Here is a 21,816-nt window from a genome sequence, read left to right as displayed (position 1 = left end):
TATACCTTTTCCCAGTTTTGCTCCTGTAAATCCTTCTTTAGTGTGTTCATGTTTTCCTCTGTCCGCACTCGCCTGTATTTTATTTTCTCCTCTGGCTGATTCCGCCGATGGTTTCTATTATATATATATATTATATTATATATTATTCTATTGTTATGATTGGAAAGAAGAGAAAGACTGTGTGTTGTTTCTCCTGTTTTATGTTTACCATGGAAAAATGTCCATCAGCACCTTTCATTACATGAAAACTATCCAGTAATGTAGGAATGCAGGATTATCTATGACATCAGTATGAGCCAATAAACACCTAAAATGTTCATCATGTCATCTGCAAATATGAAAATGTTATGCAGATGAAACTGACCCATAATGATGGAATGCAGCCTGTGAACATCTCCGTTTGAGACGATGGCAATGTCAGCAAGTTCTCATCATTTTCGGGAAACATGACTGTCAACGATGTGCATCATGATTTACTTGAGATGTGAAAATGTACTATGGGAAATGTGATTTATTTGGGTAACTCATAATTTCTGAACTGTTATACTTATCCAGCTGAAATTTTATGTAGTTGTCACCAATGTAGTTGTCTTCACTTTCACTTCTTGTGATCATATTTGTTTAAATACTGTGGGCTCCATGATCATTTTTCATATTGGATCCATTTGAACCCCAATTTTTCAAACTCGATATAAGAATTTTGAGCTGTCTCAGACTGACCGGAAAATCACTAAGGGTCCTTGGGCAAGGTCCTTAATTGCCTAGTTGCTCCTTGTGTAGTGAGTACCTTGTATGGCAGCACCCTCACATCGGGGTGAATGTGAGGTATTAGTGTGTAAAGCTCTTTGAGCTGAAGATGGAAAAGCACTATATAAACACAGTCCATTTATTTGATGTTTGGCAACAGTCCACTGACTTATTCTTATATGATGTAGCTCCATTTTCACCATCGGAAGGCACATTGGTAGTACAATCACGCAGCAGTAGCGTAGCTTGGTGGAGCTGATCATCAACTCAACATTTGAGATGTTCCATGATGTAGTCCATATGAGCTCTACATAACTCTATGATTGCTTGCGCCGTCAAAACAGGGTCTACATATTCCTTAACATTTCTTCATATTTGTCCATATTCTTACATGCCCAAGGGATCCAGAGAAGGTGGTGCATCCAGTCAAGGCTCCAATGTTGGCCAGTGGAGATCGGCAGATGGGAACAGAGCAATAATGGCATGGCGGTAGCAAAGCTCAGCTATTGGCAGCGTTTTAGGATGAGCGCTGAATAATTTATGCATGTTGAAAATTTTTCTAGGACCATGACGACCATCAGTGTTGCCTGACTGATGTCAACGTAGCCCCCGCGGAGTCTGTCAAACCTCGACGATGGTCGACGTTCATCAAATTTTCACTCTCCGTCGGTAAAGATTGGGTAATCATCAAGGGAACACACCTTAATAAACTCATTCAGATTTGAGTACATGGGACATAAAAGCCTGCAAATTGAATGACCCATAGGGGGCACAACGCTGCTGCTGGCCCTGTGTTTCACCTGCTCTGGCATTTTATTCATGTGTTCGTCCATTTTCAATTGTTTGGATGTGGAAATCTGAGTGGAAAAATTAAGTGTCTAAATCTATCCCCCAATATGTTCCAATGACACTCACAGAACATGAAATTACCTCAAGATTAAAACCCAATAAGGCTCCAAGGCCTGATGACCTTAGAGGTAGTGTTAAAAGATTGCACTATGCAATTAAAAGGACTTTTGAATAAACTATTTCAGCTCCTGCACTCTAAAAATGAACTGCTGTCTCAATGAGAAAAAGTGATGTAACAATTTGCATATATATATATATTTTATTTCAACTTAACTGGAGAGGTCTTGTGGCATTAATTAAGTTGAAAGAACTAGTTGAAAGTTGAAATAACTAAAAAAAATCTATGCAAATTGTTACATCAGTTTTCCTCATTGAGACAGTAGTTCCTTTTTTAGAGTGTGCTTGACTCATGTACAGTACCTAAAATTTGGAAAATGTCAAACATTGTGTCCATTCCTAAGAAGCCAGGGACTTCAGAATTAAAAGATTTTAAGCCCATTGCACTCACCTCTACAACCCCAATTCCAATGAAGTTGGGACATTGTGTAAAATGTAAACAAAAACAGAATACAATGATTTGAAATTCCTCTTCAACCTATATTCAATTGAATACACCACAAAGACAAGATATTTAATGTTCAGACTGATAAACTTTATTGTTTTTGTGCAAATATTTACTCATTTTGAAATGTATGCCTGCAACACATTTCAAAAAAGCTGGGACAGTGGTATGTTTACCACTGTGTTACATCACCTTTCCTTCTAACAACACTCAATAAGCATTTAAGAACTGAGGACACTAATTGTGAGTGTCATGATTGGGTATTTTAGGTAAGTGCATGGAGAAAGTTTGAAGTAGATGTATGACAGCCTCTATATCAAACAGCCTTGGCCACCTACAGTTCACATATAAAAACAAGAGGGATACAAATGATGGGACTGTAACCTTGTTCAACACCATAACAAAGCTCCCACACACTATGTTAGAATTCTTTTTATTGATTTTACATCTGCTTTTAATACTATGCAAACGCATATCCTTTTGCAGTGACTCATAGGTCTACGGGTTAACGGTGGTAGCATTCACTGGATCACAGATTTCCTCTCTGATCGCCCACAAAGAGTCCTTGTAAGTGGTCATGTTTCAGATTAGATGGTATTGAACACAGGAGTACCACAGGGTACAATTTGTTCACCCTCTCTTTATTCTGTGTATACAAATGAGTTTAATATCAATCATATTTTTAAAATCTATTTCAGTACGCAGATGATATGGCGTTGACTGCTCTACTGCAGGAGGGCGATATTGAAAGAGAGAATCTGTATTTTAATCACGTAATTGATCTTTCAAAATTGGTGTTCAACCAGCTCCTTGGAAATAAATGTTCTAAAGGCCGAGGAGTTAGTCCTAAAAAATAACGAGAATATAATGACACAAGTAATCATACATGGACAAATGGTCAAGATGGTTGATGATTTTACTTACCTGGATACATACATTGACGGCAGTCTTACTTTCCAAATCAATAATGATCATATTTTTTTTAAATGTTCACAACGCCTTTTTGGAGTGAGTCAAGCTATTTTAGAAACTGTGTACTAGTATAAGAGCCTTGTGGAAAGAATCTTATCATTTAACATGATCATGTGGTATGGAAATCTGAACATTAAACAGAGAAACAAACTGCAGAAAATAGTGAATCTGGTCTCCAAGATGTTAAGGAAGCCACAGAAGCAGTTGAGTTGTCTCTACGATGAATTAACCAGAAGTAATGCTGAGAAGATCATTAATGAGACTTCCCATCCTCTGTATAGTTAATTTGAGCTTTTACCTTAACTGGCTTCCTACTTCTGCGAGATCAGATTTTAAGGTCCTGCAACTGGCCTATAAAATTCGTCATGGACTGGCACTGCCCTATGTGGCAGATCTACTTAAGTACCGCTCTGGGCTCATAGGACACAGGATTGCTCTGTGTCCCTAGGGTGAATAAAAACTCTGTGGGAAATAGAGACTTTTCCTATCGTGCCCCGGTCCTGTGGAATGATCTCCCTGTACTGGTGAGGCAGTCAGACTCTGTGGAGACTTTTAAGTTGCGTCTGAAGATGCATTTGTCTTCTATTTTATATGATTAATATATTGCTTACTATGCTTTTATGCTTTTATGTTTTCAACTTTTTTATCATGCTTTTGACCTTTTGATCATGCTCTTTGATTTCTTTGATTTAATTCATTTTGTTTTTTATTGTTGAGTTGTTTTATGTGAAGCACCTAGAGATGACTCTGTCGTGATTTGGCGCTCTATAAGTTTAACAAATTAAAATGAAATTGAGGGAAATGTTACAGACTACCACTAGAAAGGAAAAATCTTTATAAAAGGTCCTTTGTCCCAGACGCTGTCAATGCAATAAATAAAACTAGAAGGTGGCAGCTGCTTACCTTCACTTCTGCTCCCTACCTTTGTTGAGGGCTTGTTTGGCACTGCAAGTATTTTTTGTTTTGTTTTTTATTGCGTGGTGTACTTTTATTGCTACGTTTTTAAATCCATGCTGACTGTGAAGTTACTGTACTTCAAATGCAGTCATATATATATATATATATATATATATATATATATATATATCCTGTATGTCCTACTGTCTTGAGACATGTCAATGGTAAAACCAAAGATGAATTTACACTCTAAAGTGTTTGTATTGTATCGTATCACATACAAGAGACATGACACGATATCGGTAGCTATTATTTCAGCAAATTTCATGGTTGCCACTTTTTTATTGAAATATTATCAAAAAAAGAAAGCCAAAAAATATATATATCTCTTCGTGTGAGTGAACAAACCCCTGAGGCCTTGAGCATATAGCTCTCAGGTGAATGTGAGCTCTGAGATGAAAAGTGCCCTGTTGAACTTCCACAGATAAAAGAGGAAAAGACAGACGGACTAAAATGCAGTCAAAAGGAGTCTGCCAACCCTTGTAAGTTTCTTCAACCCTAGTCACATTTGAGCATTTAACTCACAGATCTGACTCCATGCAGTGAATCCCGTAGAGAGAAGGAAGATGATGACATGAACAATGTCAGAACAACAGCAAAAACAAGCTGGGGGTGGAGGAAAACAGCATCCCTGCTGACAGTTACCACATGATTGACCACAGCGTTCCTAAAAGCCACAGAGCTGTGTGAGAATGAGCCGTTTATGTAAACAACATCCACATTTAGACTTCAGGATCAATGTCAACCACAGTGGCTAGGGCAGGAAATTAAACAAGCCAACTCAGGTGTGATGACGGATTTGATTTCACTCGGTATAACAGCGACTGTACATTGTTTCAACTCCGCAGTTCCTCTGGAAAATGAACATGCTTCAGGTATTTACAGTTTCTGACAGAAAATTACTCATCATTGTCACAACAGTGAGAGATGGTACCTTGTTGGGAAGACACCCAAATTAAACATCCGCCTTCATAGTCACTCAGCCTCTAACGGGACAGGTGGGAATTGTTCTTGTCACAGATCCAGATCATGCTTCACAATGCATATTTTCAGCATCGCACTGCTGTGACAAGGGCAGTAGAAGTTCACTGGTGTGAGCTGGATTTTAAGCTCTTAAACTGACTTCTCACCTGGTGCACTTGCAACCTGGAGTCTCTCCCTGGGTATTTACGCTGGAATATGCCTGTACATTACCTTGTGTTAGTTGTGATCCCGCATGAGAGAAAAACGGGGCAGAATCACATCGGAAAAACTACAATTCATGTACACAAAAGCACAACTACGTGAAATATCAATTTTTGACTGCAAAGCCAGTTTTTACTTGTCAAGGGTGTTCTCCATCTCTCATCTAATGACTACTAGGATAGGGGTACCACAGGGTTCTGTATTAGGCCCTCTGCTATATTCTCTTTACATAGTACCTAATGGGTGACTTCTGCTAAAATATGGGATGGGAATACTTTACACTGCTATACTAGTGACACTAAGTTTTACATACAAATTAATAAAAACGATCTCTCTCAAATTAGACGATTGTACAGTAAATGCAGAAACAGTGATTCATGCCTTGGTGTCATCTAAAACTGATTATTGTAAAGTCCTATTTTTTTTGGCTTGCCACACCCTAGCATCGGAAGTCTTCAAATAGTTCAAAGTGCTGTAGCTGGAGTTCTAAGAAGGAAAAGAAACTTTGACCACATTAACTCAGTTCTGGCTTCCTTTTTATGTGAGGTCACATTTTTAGGGTTTGTTAATATTGTTTAAAATCCTGCAATGACAAGTGCCCCCATTTGACAGTTCTTGTTAAACGTTTTGTGCCGACCTGTGCTCTGTGTTCTCAGGGTGCAGGAATACTGTGTGTTCCAAAACTGTGAAGAAGTAGTCAGCAGCTCCACAGAGTTTTTCTTACTGTGCACATTTTATGTGGAATAGTCTGCCCACTGAGATAAAATTAGGGATGGGCATTGATAAGATTTTAATCGATATCGATACCATTATCGATTCTGCTTATCGATCCGATTCCTTATCGATTCCCTTATCGATACCTCTTGTGAATTTTTTGTGTTTTCTATGTCAAAAACATTTTATTGAGCCTTAAATTAAATAAATATGATCCTTAAACTCTGGAGATAATAAACTCTACATAGTGGATCCTTGATCTCTGAACATAAATAGAAATAAACAAAATCTGTAGTTTTTGTCAAAAGCATTTCCTGTCAGAAATTGGTATGAATGTCACTCCATACATCTGAGCTGAGCTCTTGCAGCTGGCTGTGCTGCATGTCAGCATGTAATTCATAAAGAATGCAGGATGTCTCATTTTGAGAGGGGAAAAAAAAAACGTTTTAGTCTATTGTAGTTTGTCTGTATTACAGCATTTGGAAAGAGGTCTCATTTTATTTAAAGCGGCAATTCATTTTGAAGTCATTAATACTGACTGGACTCTGTCTTGCCAGAGAGCCGTGCAGTGTTTGGAGCTGTGCCAATGGAACGGAGGACTATTCTCATTTCTTGACTGCAACAAGACAAGAGTCCCTGTTAGTGCCATTAATCCACACAAAAGTGACCATGATTGACATATTTTAATGGCTTTGAGAGGGGTTAAGAAGCGGACTTGCCGCTTCTGAAGAGCAGCGAATCAAAGAACCAATGACCCAGTGGATCAAAGCACTGCTTCATTGGTTCAAGCTTCAAAAGTGCAGTTGCGCTGCAGAAGCGGTTGAATACAGAGCCCCTGCAGGGTCTGCAATCAACGTAGAGAAATGATCATTGTCCCAACAAACACCCTCATAAACCATGGGCGCTCAGAAGGACCAATAAAGGAATCGTTAAGCAAAAAGACTATTGATATTGATGGATCTAATTATTTCTTAATGATACTTGAAAAGAACTGGTACTTGATACCCAACCCTAGATAAAATAGTCTGATTCTGCAGGGTTACTCAAATCCAGACATCTGTTCCCCCCATCTCATTAATGTGGGCTGAGTTGTATTAAATTACTGTCTTTCCTTGTAACTTCAATGAGTTCCATTACTGACAGAGAAAGAATCTCATTTCAGCTAAATTTCTGGGGAATGTTGGCGAAGTGCCCGCAAACACGTTAGGATTTGGTTTGTTTGCTTTTGTAAGATTGAGTTACAGTGAATATCCTGGCTGATTGATTTTGGCTTTGTTCTCTGTAAGCTAATGATGGAAATGCAGACCATCTGTGAAGTGGAAGCTACGTGGATCGGGATTCCATCACTAACTGAAATGTGTGGGACCTGAAGGTGAATTGTGGGAAGCTGCAGCACACAAAGGAATTAAGGACTCACTAATTACAGTCCATTTACTCAGACTCTGTCCCTCACTGCTCGGATGTCTTTGAGACATCAGTCCTTGCACCAACGGGCTCCCTATGTATATGGTTGCTTAACTGCAACATTTCTGTCTGTACATGTTTGACAATTCTTTGTTATGCTTTGATTTATTTGTTATTTTGCCCAAAGCAGATGGCCACCACACTGAGTCTCTCTGGTCTGCTTGAGGCTTCTTCCTATATTCAAAATGCCTGAGGGAGTTCTTCCTTACCACTGCTGTCAGTGTGATTGCCCGTGTGGTTGGTAAGATTCAACCACACTCGTGTGTAACACCTTGTGGTGACTTGTGTTGTGATTTGGTGCTGTACAAATGAACTGAATTAAAATGGAATTGAAGAGATCAGTCACAGTTCAACTCAAAGTCATCAAATATATAGTCCATCTTTTTTTTCCAAGAGATATCTATGCAACCAATAGGAGTAGGGAGATTGATCCATAGGATAAATATATAATTTGTCATTATGTGTATCATTATGAAGCCACTACAGCATCATGAAATTATTTCATAATTGTCTGGAAAATACAATTTTCAGTATGTCTCCGCCACCAGAGGTAATCCAAAGCTTACATGCCTCAGCTAATCCTTTGTAATTACATGGTAGAAGTGACACTGATGATATGACAAAATTATTTTTAAATTGTGTCACAATACAAAAAAAAAATGCAACCAACTGAGCAAGATGAACGTCTGGCTTATTTTGTGGCACTACCACTCCTGCAATCATCTCCTATCTCACTCTTACAGTGCGGTTTATGTGTGTGCGTGCAGGACATGCATCGCCCCTCTGATGACTGTCAATCATTTTTAATATCCTCAGTCAAGAAATCTATGAATTGGAAACAAAAGCATGGACATGCAATGAGCCAGTCTGAGTGAGTAAGATGGAGACAGACACACAGAGGAGCAAGTGAGTGAACGAGTGGCCGGCAGGTCATTAAGTGCATCAAAAGGAGCTGCCACAAAAGACTATAAAATAAAATACAAAAGAAGAATCCAACAACATAAAATGAACCAGCTGTCATTTCACTCCTGATGGATTTACTGTGGAAATTGCATCAGCTGTGCATCTGTAAAGATGCAATTAGTGTGAATTCATAGCAAATCTGGTCAAAGAATGTAGATATGAAATTATATGAGCTATGAATCACTCACTGACTTGAGAAAATATTCTGACAAGTGATTAAAGCTGAAGGAAGTGCATTTTAAACAAGGTCTTGAAAAATGACTTGACTGAAAAGCTCCCAAAACAAAACGCAGGTGTGAGCTCAATCTGAGAGGGTGGTGTACATGAACGTGAGATGATTGGCTCAGGATTTGGGTCGAGCTTTGAGATTATGGTATCGCAGTTTAAGATAAAGCCAATATGAATTTGTAGAAATTGGTCGTAAATTCAGTCCCTAACTTCAACACTTCAGTTACTCACTCATTTTCTCAAGTGCTGTCATCAGGGTACCCACCGACTCCGCGAAGACCACAGCATCATCCACAATGTTAAGGTCAGTAAACCTTTCCTCACCAGCAAAGACACCTAAGCTGCTGGTTTCCACAACCCTACTCAACACCCAGCACATGCAAGTATTGAACAGTGTAGGACTTAGAACACATCCCTGAAGAACTCTAGTTTTCAATTTGAGTCTGGCTTCACATTTGTCCTGAATTAAGACTAAGATCTAGATTCCAGTGACCTCTGGACAGTGAAAGTCTACATGGTGGACTCTGGATCCTCAGCCTTTGAGGTTGTGAGTCGCCTGTGAAGAACTCATGCCATCATGAGGTAGCTGGGCTGAGATGTTTGCCGATGCCGATATTATTGCAAGAAAATGAGTGCCAAAGTCTTTAGAGTCCTGGTACTTCATGACTGTGAGAACTGGATTCCAGCCAGTGGCCTCAGGCAGCAACTGGATGTCTGACACAGTCATTCAAGCAGTTACTGAAGGACATGCTGAAGGACATGTTTCTATAATATAATAACCATAAGCTAGCTATAATTTAATTTTACTACTAGTCTACAAACTAAGTATACATATACTACAATCTTCTCCTATATTAATATTTAGGTTTTAGAAGCTAACTCCTATAATATTATATATAAAACATATTTCTTGTATATATTGTTTATTACCCTTATTATTTAATATCACTTATAGACATGATGTCTATTTTCTTATGATATGTCTTATGATATATTATTATGATGTCCATTTTCTTGAGCCTCTTGGGTGGGTAGGGAGAGTTCCCATGGGACAAAACTTTTCAACCTACCATCCCTGGTTCTCAGACCAGGCACCTAAGTGTCTCTACTCTACTCTCTTCTACTCTTCTATTCTGCTCTTCTTTTTTTAGATATTTAGATATACATTAGTATACACTAGTATCATTTTACCCTAGAACTGGAATATATATAGAGACATACCTTACTGAATTTTCATGCACACTTGTAATTTTGATGAGAGCATCACGAATGACATTTTGGCCATAACTTGGCATGATCCAGCACACAGATGACTCAGTGTTCATGTCCTCACTGGGTGGAGAAAGCCACGTTGGTGGGGATGTGTCGGTCTTTGCCTGGGTGATGGCCATCCTGGACCCAGACCTTTTCTGTTGTGTTTACAGTGAAATATACCACCAGTGCATGCTCTCACACTTGACTACTTCTTCGTCTTTCGACTGTTCCCGTTAGGGGTCGCCACAGCAGATCAATCATTTCCATCTCACCCTGTCCTCTGTATCTTCCTCTGTCACACCAACCACCTGCATGTCCTCCTTCAAAACATCCATAAACCTCCTCTTTGGTCTCCCTCTTCTCCTCCTGCCTGGTGGCTCCATCCTCAGCATCCTTCTCCCTATATACCCTGGGTCCCTCCTCCGCACATGTCCAAACCATCTCAATCTCGCCTCTCTGACTTTGTCTCCAAACCGTCCCACCTGAGCTGTCCCTCTGATATGTTCATTCCTAATCTTGTCCATTCTTGTTACTCCCAAAGAGAACCTCAACATCTTCAGCTCCACCTCCAGCTCTGCCTCCTGTCTTTTGTTAGTGCCACTGTCTTTAAGCCGTACAACATAGTTGGTCTCACTACTGTCTTGTAAACTTTCCCCTTCACTCTTGCTGATATTCTTCGGTCGCAAATCACTCCTGCCACCTTTCTCCACCCACTCCACCCTGCCTGCACTCTCTTCTTCACCTCTTTACCACACTCTCCATTACTTTGAACAGTGACCACAAATATTAAACTCATCTACTTTCACCACTTCTACTCCTGTAACTGCACTATTCCACTGGGCTCCCCTCCCTTTCACACACATGTACTCAGTCTTGCTTCTACTGACTTTCATTCCCCTTCTCTCCAAAGCATATCTCCACCTCTCCAGACTAGACTCACCTTGCTCTCTACTCTCACTACAGATCACAATGTCATCTGCAAACATCATAGTCCATGGGGACTCCTGTCTGATCTCATCCGTCAAACCTGTCCATCACCACTGCAAACAAGAAAAGACTCAGAGCTGATCCTTGGTGTAATCCCACCTCCACCTTGAATGAGTCTGTCATTCCGACTGCGCATCTCACCGCTGTCACACTATTCTTGTACATGTCCTGCACTACCCTAACATACTTCTCTGCCACTCCAGACTTCCTCATACAATGCCACAACTCTTCTCTTGGCACCCTATCATAAGCTTTTTCTAAGTCCACAAACACACAATGTAACTCTTTCTGTCCTTCTCTGTACTTTTCCAACAGTATTCTCATAGCAAACATTGCATCTGTAGTGCTCTTTCTTGGCATGAAACCATATTGCTGCTCACAGATCTTCACCTGTTTTCTAAGCCTAGCTTCTACTACTCTTTCCCATAACTTCATGCTGTGGCTGATCAACTTTATGCCTCTGTAGTTACTGCAGCTCTGCACATCACCCTTGTTCTTGAAAATAGGAACCAACACACTTCGTCTCCACTCCTCAGGCATCCTCTCACTTTCCAAGATTTTATTAAACAATCTGGTTAGAAACTCTACTGCCATCTCTCCTAGACATTTCCATGCCTCCACTGGAATGTCATCTGGACCAACTGCCTTTCCACTCTTCATCCTCTTCATAGCAGCCCTCACTTCTTCCTTGCTAATCTCTTTTACTTCCTGATTTACTCTCACCACATCATCCAGCCTTTTCTCTCGCTCATTTTCTTTATTCATCAGCTCTTCAAAATGTTCCCTCCACTTTCATAGCACACTCTCCTCACTTGTCAGCACATTACCATGTGCATCTTTTACCACCCTAACCTGCTGCACATCCTTTCCAGCTCTGTCCCTTTGTCCTCTCCAATTGGTACAAGTCCTTTTCTCCTTCCTTACTATTCAACTTCTTGTACAGCTCGCAATATGCATTTTCCTTCGCGTTTGCCACTTCTCTTTTCGCCTTACACCGCATCTCCTTGTACTCCCGTCTACTTTCTTCATCTCTACGACTATCCCAAAACTTTTTCGCCAACCTCTTTCTCCTTATGCTTTCCTGGACCTCTTCATTCCACCACCAAGTCTCCTTGTCTTCCTTCCACTGTCCAGATGTCATATCCAGTAGTATCCTAGCTGTCTCCCTCACCACATCTGCAGTACTTTGCCAGTTGTCCAAAATTCCTTCCCCTCCAACCAGTGCCTCACTCACCTGCTCGGTAAATTTCACACAACAGTCTTCCTCCTTCAGCTTCCACCATCTGATCCTTTGTTGAGCTCACTCTTCTTCTTTACCTCTAAAGTAATCCTACAAACAACCATCCTATGCTGTCTAACGACAATCTCTCCTGCCACCACCTTACAGTCTGATTTCTTTTAGTTTGCATCTCCTATAAAGAATGTAGTCCACCTGTGTGCACCTTTCTCCACTCTTAATATGTTACCCTGTGCTCCTCCCTTTTCTTAAAGTAGGTATTCACCACAGCCATTTCCACTTGACTTGTCATATGTATTTATTCAAAGTTTGATGGTGTGATACATTTGTCATACATCTACACACAAATGATTTTGATCTTGGCAGCAATTGGTGATGTACAGTTCCGGTTCACAGCCTTTAGTTCTGAACAAATTTCCATTACAAAGATTTTTTCCATTTATTTCTCTTAACGTTTGAATGAATTTACCTCATTATGATCCATTTCCCAACTTCACAATGTGTAATGTCTTTTGTTGTTGTTTTGCACCACGACTTGCAATGTCTTGCACTGTATTGACTTTTGGTGTTGACACCTGTTCAGCGTATTTGCATATTTTCCAGAATACTATATAACCATGACTGAGTGTGTTTTGGAGTGCACATAACCCCAGGGTTGTTTGAGGTGCAGTGAATTTTCAGGTAGCAGGATATTTTGATATGTTTTCGAGGAAACTGATGGTGTAAAACTCACTGACTTACTGCTGCTGCAGCACTGAGCATACAAATGAAAAGCTCCCAATCTCAAAATACTAATACAAAATATAGAGCAGACATGATTTATATTCACCATGTTTACTAGAGGTGATGCATTATATTTTATGTTTTGTACAGTGGTTTCATAAAAAGAAATTGCAATTGTAATCTAATTCTACACACCGTCAAGTGGGTAGCTCAGTGGGATAAGGAGTTGGGCTACCAATATGCAGACCTTGGTTTGATTTCCAGTTACATTTCCTGTCCGAGTTCTACAACAAGATGGTTGTTCTACCACTGTCTATCACTCGGTGGTCTCCAGCGTCATCTTCTGCCCTGTAGTGTGCTGGAGCACCAGACTGAAGGCAGCTAACATAAAAAGACTCAACAAGCTCATCAGGAGAGCTGGCTCTGTCCTGGGGGTGGAGCTGGAGTCTGTGGTGGAGGTGTCAGAGAGGAGGATGTTGAAGAAACTGCTCAGCATCATTGGCAACACCTCCCACCCCCTACATGCTACACTGATGTCCTCTCAGAGCACCTTCAGCCATAGACTGAAACCACCGAAGGAGCACCACAGAACGCCACAGGAGGTCCTTCCTACCTGTGGCAATCAGAGTGTATAACTCCTCCTCTTTCTGCAGAATGAATATATAATGAACAGAATTATTCAGTTACTCAGAGTTATGGGCAATATTATCAAACATCTTGTGCAAATGTCTTCCAGTCATTTCATATAAATGTGTTGTACATATTGTAAAAAACACACACACATTGTTCACTGTTTACAGTTTCAGTACTCTGGCAAAATAATTTCCTTCGGAATAAAGTTGATCTCATCTTACCTTATCTTACATAGTACTAGTCCACCAAACAAACTTATCTGGGGATAAGCACCAGTGCCAATGGCTCTTACGACCTATATGGGACTTACTACTTCTCATTCTACACTGTTGCTACCAAGATCACTGGGCCAATTATAGTACAGAATGAACAGAAACAAGTAATAACAGTGACCTTAGTAGATACTGCAGCAGAACCTTGTGATTAGCAAATAGTGTTGTGTGGTTTGACAATGATCCAATTCTTTTCACTGGGTTTCCACTACAGCTGAAGGGAACCGAGTCCTACTACAGTGGGATGTCCTTCTTTTAATCAGTGTGCTAACATTTCACTGCAAACCCAAATCCAATCCGCTCCCCTTAGGTCATCATTAACATTAGCGATGCTCGGTTGGACCGACAAATAACGTGGCAGAGCCTCGAAGCAAATAGGCTCTGCTGTTTGCGCGCACATGAGCATATTTCGCTCACATCCAACTAGGGATGGGTATTGATAAGATTTTATCAATATCGATACCATTATCGATTCTGCTTATCAATCCGATTCCTTATCGATTCCCTTATCAATACCTCTTGTGAATTTTCTATTTAATAAAAGTAGGCTTTACAGGTTTTCTATGTCAACAACATTTTATTGAGTCTTAAAGTAAATAAATATGAAATTGGTCACTGGATCCTTAAACTCTGAACATAATAAACTCTACATGGTGGATCCTTGATCTCTGGACAAAAACAGAAGAGGAAAAAAGTTTTAATCGACTGTAGTTTCTTGTCTGTATTACAGCGTTTGGAAAGAGGTGTCATTTTATTTAAAGTGGCGATTCGCTTTGAAATTATTAATTCCGACCGGACTCTGTCTCGGCAGAGAGCCTTGCAGTGTTTGGAGCTGTGCCAACGGAACCCACTGCAGGGTCTGTATTCAATGTAGAGAAATAATCATTTCCCGACAAACACCCTCAAAAACAACGGCCACTATGATGGACCGATAAGGGAATCATTAAGCAAAAAGACTATTGACATCGGTGGATCGAATCATTTCTTAGTGATACTCAAAAAGAACCGGTTCTCAATACGCAACCCTACATCCGACCAGACGGACATTGGTAGATTAGGCATGTTTGGGTGGAGAATAACTGCAAATTATAGTGCTAAAAGATGCCAACAAAGTCCAAAATAGGAGGTTCACTGGTCCTCACCTCTATTTATCAGAAGCCAAAATTGCAGAGTTCAATATGTCGTTGTTTTTAACACAGTGACAGGCAGATACCCATTCAGTGACCGACTCCATTTGCTTACATATAGTAACTTATAAAAGCAAGGTTATAAGTCTGCTCTTTTAAGAATGGGATACAAAAAAAGCTGAAGGTCATTTGAGTAGTCACTGTATCCTCATGTCCTACGCAGCTGCTCTTTGGCTGTCATTGAATACAAAACCCAATTTTCGAAAGGGATCAATAGTGCACAACAACTTTATAAGGAGCAATACAATTACAGAATGTATATGACACAGTGTTCTTTAGCTGCCAGCACACAGTGCCGACAGCTACCAACACTGACTGCACCAAATCCAAATGGACCAACAGCTCAACAGCTGGCTCACGTTTGATTTTGCAGCCGTTAGTCAATAAAGGGAAAAATCAACTGATGGCTCATTAGTCAGGGATCCATAAGACGAGCACACACAGAACAAACTCAAACGGATTTCTTATGACTTCACTTTACAACCAAAACACAGACACGCACAGAATTATTAACACAGCTTGCAGCACATTAAACCGACACACCTTCTCCTCCTCCTGTGGTCAGGATGAAGTAGGTTTCCTGCCGGGCCGCTGAGGTATTGTATCGTATTCTTTTTTTTTTCTTTTTTTTCCCCCACCAGCTTCCTCTTCTTTTCAACACACAATCACACCATGACTTCATGTCCCACCTTCTCCTCTACTCATTCCCTGACAGATCCATCCCCCTTTGTCCCCCAAGCCTCATATCTATTTCTTTTTCTCTCTAAAGAAAAATGCGCACATTCAGTGAAATAAAAAAAAAAAATCTCAGTAAGTCTGGGTGGTGACTTATAAGATGGAAAGGAAATATACGAGGTTTGTGAGAAAACTATCCGACCTTTTTATTTTTTTTCAAAAACTATATGGATTTGAATCATGTGCACTTGCATCAGCCAAGCTTGAACCTTCGTGCACATGCTTGAGTTTTTTCACGCCTGTCAGTTGCGTCATTCGCCTGTGGGCAGGCTTTGAGTGAGCACTGGTCCACCCCCCTCGTCAGATTTGTATTATTTAGGAATGGCGGAGCGACTGCCGCTTTGTTCCATGACAATTTTTTCAGAAACTCTGCCAGACAGCCAGATGGAAACCATTTGGAAGATTCAGATGGCTTTCGGTGAAGATTCTGTCGGTATCACACGGATTAAGGACCATTAAAACTGGATTAAAAATGGCCCACGGCGGCGGAGGGCGCACCGCGCCCCGAACGGCCATCGACAGGCTGGAACGAGCAGATCACTTCCAAATTTAAGGCTCTGTTGATGCAGGATGTCGTGTGACTAGCAGAGAAGTTTCAGAAGAGGTCGGGATCAGCACTTTATCGGCACATTCCACTGTTAAAGGAGATTTTGTAATGAAAGACGTGCGGACGGATTCGCGCGTCGGGACGCAGCCACTCATGGCGCAAGACAAACAACACCTCCGTGTTGGAAACCATTCGTAAGATTCAGACGGCTTTCAGTGGCTTTTCAGTCGAGTGAGTATCCGAGAAATTGTTTAACAGCTGGGCATGTTCCAACTTGTCCTGTGAGACTTCCAACACAGAGGTGTTGTTTGTCCCACGCCATGAGCGGCTGCGTCCCGACGCGCGAATCTGTCCGCACGTCTTTCATTACAAAATCTCCTTTAACAGTGGAATGTGCCGATAAAGTGCTGATCCCGACCTCTTCTGAAACTTCTCTGCTAGTCACATGACATCCTGCATCAACAGAGCCTTAAATTTGTTAATGATCTGCTCGTTCCAGCCTGTCGATGGCCGATCGGGGTGCGGTGCGCCCTCTGCCACCGTGGGCCATTTTTAATCCAGTTTTAATGGTCCTTAATCCGTGTGATACCGATAGAATCTTCACCGAAAGCCATCTGAATCTTCCAAATGGTTTCCATCTGGCTGTCTGGCGGTTTCTGAAAAAATTTTCATGGAACAAAGCGGCAGTCGCTCTGCCATTCCTAAATAATAAAAGTCTGACGAGGGGGGTGGACCAGTGCTCACTCAAAGCCTGCCCACAGGCAAATGACGCAACCGACAGGCATGAAAAAACTCACGTATGCACACGAAGGTTCAAGCTTGGCTGATGCAAGTGCACATGATTCAAATCCATATGGTTTTTGAAAGAAATAAAAAGGTCAGATACTTTTCTAACAGACCTCGTATGGTGGAACAGATCACTGTTAATCTGTGATCCATATGTCCCCCCCCCCCCACAGTTCCCCACATGTCAGCCGCAGGTTAACTGCAGAGTTTATGTATCACGCTGACTTGATTTAAAGTGATGTGTGTTAATTTGAATGCAGTTACAGTAAAATCAGAGTCTGAGTGGAAGAAATGCTGCTCCGTGTCCATGCAACCTGTTTAAATAAATAAGAAATAGCCTGTTGGAGAGACTGGAGCTCCCACTGTTAAGGCTAGTGTGGAGCTATCCTCAAGTGGCTGTTCAAGGAGCTGCAAGTTTTGGCACTTCTGCGTTGGCTTCATTTGTCAGCACTGGAGGTCTTGCCAAACTTAGAAATCCCATATCCACGGTACAAAATGACACTTCCAGGTGTTTGGAGATTATGTAATCCAAGATCAAGAACATAAATCACACACAATACCCCTCATGGAGGACGAGGCTGGACGCTAATGTTTAGGGTGCGCAGAAAGCCGATAGCCACACAAGGGAGTCCCGAATGACAGGTTGTGGCTGGAAAAAAAGTAGACCCAGACAGGTAATCTGAAACACACACCTGGAATTCAGCTGTGTATCTGTAACTTAATGTGGTTTCAGATCAGATTCAATATGATTAGACTTTTTTTTTTAACTTGTCAGCATTAGTTCTGATGTACAATTTAAAGAATTCACAAACAAATGTGAATATTTCCACAATCTCCACTTACGTAAAGTGATGAATGAGAGCTGCCCTACAAATCAGTCTCCTGTATCGGCACATGGGGGAACTCATCGACGTGCAGCCCACAGAAACAGCCGAGACGTCTGCCACAAATGCTGAATCCACACCGAGCCGTGTTTCTGTGGCCGTGCTGCCGGCTGAGTGGCACAGGTTGGCGCTGTGACTCTGGGGTGCCTTAGAGAGGCTGGCTCGTGGGTGGCGGTGGTGCTTTCAAGTGCCCTTTAAGAGACTCAGACACCCTGCCTACTGGGAATGCAGAATGTCACGCTGACAATGCCACATTAGTGATTAATATAGTACATCTACTATAATCGGATGAATTGGGCTTTTAAATGTTCAGAAATACATCAATCTCGTGTCTACAAAATATGATTAGTTAGATTGTGCAGCCGAACAAAATGCCAAACTGCAATAATCTCCCCCGAAGGATGGGTGGGTGACACGGCCCTCTTCTAGCAATAGCAAAGCCGAACCAGAAGCCACCATGGAGCTGGTGAGGTGGTAAGGCCGCATGCTGTGTGTAATCTCTAATTCCTGACACTGTAAACACCCGGGAACATGATCCACGTGGGAATACTTCAACACCATTCTGCTCAGAAGAATCGTAAATCAGCTAATTAGAGTTTGTGCGGTCTGAGCTGTCGCGGAAACGGCCACTCGAGGAGTATTCACACCTACAACGTGGCGCCCTGCTCCGCTCGCTGTGGCACATGCTGATGTGAGCTGTGGCTGTGCTCAATCAGCATTTAATCAAGATTGTAATTGCATCCACTATATAAAAGGAAAATAATCAAATGTGCTTCTTCAGATATGCAGGGCACACTGCCTTCCAGTCAATTCAATTAGAACTTCAAAATTGCATCAAGACACAAAAGACCCATTACTTTTTCATTTTTGTTTATTTGTTAGTTTTTTTTTTTTAAGTACATTTCAGGAAAGTATAATTGGAGATGTGTGGATGTCGACAACAAGAACCTATAACCAGATCTGCAGTTTAATTTTGTGTATTTAAAGTAATCCATTTCTTTTTTCTTTCAATATGTGGTGAAAATCTATATGGACAGTCCATATATATATATATATATATATATATATATATATATATATATATATGGAAGAATTCTCCCAATCACCTACAGGAAAAATCAACCCAGAAAGCAATGCATCACCAACATCTGGTTTTTTTTTGTTTGTCTGTTTTTTTTTTGTTTTTTTTGGGGGGGGGGGGGGGGGTGTTGAGCGCACTTCCAGTAGTAGTGATGAATTTCACTTGTGCTGTTATGCTTTATTTTGTAATTATTTTTAGTGTTTGCTTATAGTCACTTTCACATGTATTATCCAGCCCGGTCTCACATTTTCTTGTTTGTTTGTTTGTTTGTTTGTTTTTTGTTATTTTGCTATTTATAATCTTCCCTTTCTCCTAACTCTAACCAGTGTTGCCACAGTTACTTTGAAAAAGTAATCCAATTACTGATTACTGATTACTCCTTGAAAAAGTAACTTAGTTACTTTACTGATTACTCAATTGGAAAAGTAACTAAGTTAGATTACTAGTTACTTTTTTAGTTACTTTCCCCAGCTGCCAACAACAACCCTCTGCCACCTCAACATGACAATGATAGCTGTTTTGCCAAAACTCACTTTATAGTCACCCTTTCTTGACGTCAATGAAAATAAATGTTTTATAAAAGTAAAATAAAGACCTCTTTCTTGACCTCATATTTAACTGTTGACAGCACTGTAACAGTAAAACTTGCAATTTCTAACCTACATTGTTTATAAATGTAACTATTAAATTAATTCTAATATTTTTCTAACATTTAAATTCTCTCTAAACATTTTACTTGTCGAAATTAATATTATTTTAAGTAGTATTAGTAGTTGTAGTAAAAAAAGGCTTCAAAACTGGACCTTTAATCTAGGGGTGTTGTGAGGGGGGGAACATCCTTGCCCCATGCCCCCATTCCATCTGGATTCGCCCCTGCTTTGACGTTTGAGCACAAAGAATAGATAACATATTTATGCAGAAAACATGATCGGATTTACAGGTAAGAAAGTTTTATTGTGTTTTCACATCATGTGGTCCTCAGAAAGAGAGTTTAGGTGCATTTGAGTGGAAAATAGTGTTAGTTGTTAACGTGTCGCAGAGGATCAGCTGTTTTTAGCGAGCAGATACAGAGTGGCTCGGAAAAAAAAAGCATAAAAATATCTTTGTAAAGCTCAGTGCAGGTGTGCTGTTGTCACTGTGCTTTAAGAGGTGAGGACGAGTCGAGCTGCTGCAAAAAAACGTGGATGAAAAGCTCACAGCTCGCTTAAAGTGGGCAGTTCAGTTGAACCCCGACCTCCTGCCCACGGACCAAGTTTAATGCTGCTATCGACCCATAATGTAAAAATAATAGTAACGCACAGTGACTTGGAGAAGTAACTTTAATCTGATTATTGATTTGGAAAGATTAACGCGTTAGATTACTTGTTACTAAAAAAAGTGGTTAGATTAGAGTAACACGTTACTGGCATCACTGACTCTAACCATAACCATAGCATAAGTGTCTACCCTCTCCAAACGTTAACCATGACTCCCCCAGACTCCCCCTTACACCCCACATTTTTTGCCCCCCACAAGGATGCCGAAAAGGAGAGAATAAGGAGAAGGATTCCAGGGGTCCATGATTGACAGGGGCCCACAGAGGCCCCTAATACAATAATAACACTGACAAAATAATATGGGGGGGGCAGTAAGATTTCTTTTCATTGGGCCCAAAATCCATGGCAGCACCCCTGGCCCCCCATCACAAAATGAATTCATGCCCCCGTTACAAAAAGTGCCCCATTTTCGTACCTCCCTCTCACAAGCCCATAGGTTATTGTACTACTTTTCGTAACCCAGTCTCAGAAACTGAAGTGAGACTGGGTTGGTATTATCGCCAAGTCTGTCATCAAGGAGGAGCGCAAAAATTTCAGGAATATGACGGTCCCAAAGGTCGCTGTAAGGGGTGTTCCCTGCAGTTGTAAGACTATGCTGGGAGCCAGCGAGTCTCACAAAGAAAGCAGCATCAGTTTGACCTATTTTGGAGACGTATGACCAGGAAGAGATGGACAGAAGGTCGCGGCCGGTGATAATAGTCAACGGCTGTGATCGCAATCTCAATGGGAGAGCTGTGACGCGGACATGGGACTGGAAACGGTTACCAGATATGTATGCTCAATGACTTGTTGACTGTGGTCGGACAAACAAAAGAATTAAGCAACACAAACATGACGATAACAATCTGATGTTTACGGACCGTCATGTGGAACTCGTAGAATTTGGAACTTTGTTTACATTCTGAGATGTTTGAAACTGGAGCAACGTCAGACAGCAGAATGATGTTCGACATGGCTGCTGTGTTTGAACCCAGGAGAAGCAAAATCAGTGGGATGCGGTTATGTTTCAGGGTATGTATGTATTACTACTTTATTTGCAGTTATCTAATCTTATTTAGACATAGTTGGCATTTTTTCTGAATACAGTGTTCTTGTCCATTCGGCTGCTCCCGTTTTGTGTTCAGGGTCGCCACAGCGGATACAGCCAGATCCGCCGTAGTTGTAGCTGGCACAAGTTTTACGCCGGATGCCCTTCCTGATGCAACTCCAGTTGTAACTGGAGAAACACACACACAGCCACTGGTGTTCCAAAGAGGGCTCCCATCCAAGAACTAACCAGGTCCTGCACTACTTAGCTTCTGAGATCTGACAGGATCAGGCTGACACGGAGCAGATCAGATCCTTCTGAATACACTGTGGGTTATGTAAAAATATTATGGTGATTTTATTCTTTATTAGTTACATTATCTTTTTTCTTATGCTAGCTTGTTTTTCTATTGCGACCTGAATAAAACCACTGTGCCTTTGCGTGCTAAAAAATGCTGATAAACAAGTATTGAGACGGGATGTGAAAACATGTCTTTCTATTTTTCT

The 21,816-nt window shown here is 40.9% G+C and overlaps 1 protein-coding gene and 1 long non-coding RNA gene across 2 annotated transcripts in view; one reads left to right on the top strand and one right to left on the bottom strand.

Moving 5' to 3' along the window:
- asic2 (acid-sensing (proton-gated) ion channel 2) overlaps positions 1-21,816 on the bottom strand; it is a 1,153,097-nt gene that overhangs the window by 1,098,825 nt on the left and 32,456 nt on the right. The gene's annotated exons all lie outside the window — the stretch shown is intronic.
- Positions 977-21,357, top strand: LOC117527343. The gene is made up of 3 exons (XR_004565503.1): positions 977-988; positions 16,332-16,333; positions 21,215-21,357. It is a non-coding gene; the product is annotated as an uncharacterized LOC117527343 (long non-coding RNA).

The sequence above is a fragment of the Thalassophryne amazonica genome, chromosome 16, assembly GCF_902500255.1.
Source record: "Thalassophryne amazonica chromosome 16, fThaAma1.1, whole genome shotgun sequence".
Taxonomy (NCBI): Eukaryota; Metazoa; Chordata; class Actinopteri; order Batrachoidiformes; family Batrachoididae; genus Thalassophryne; species Thalassophryne amazonica.
Note: the sequence above shows the minus strand (reverse complement) of the source record. Positions and strands in the feature narration are given on the sequence as shown.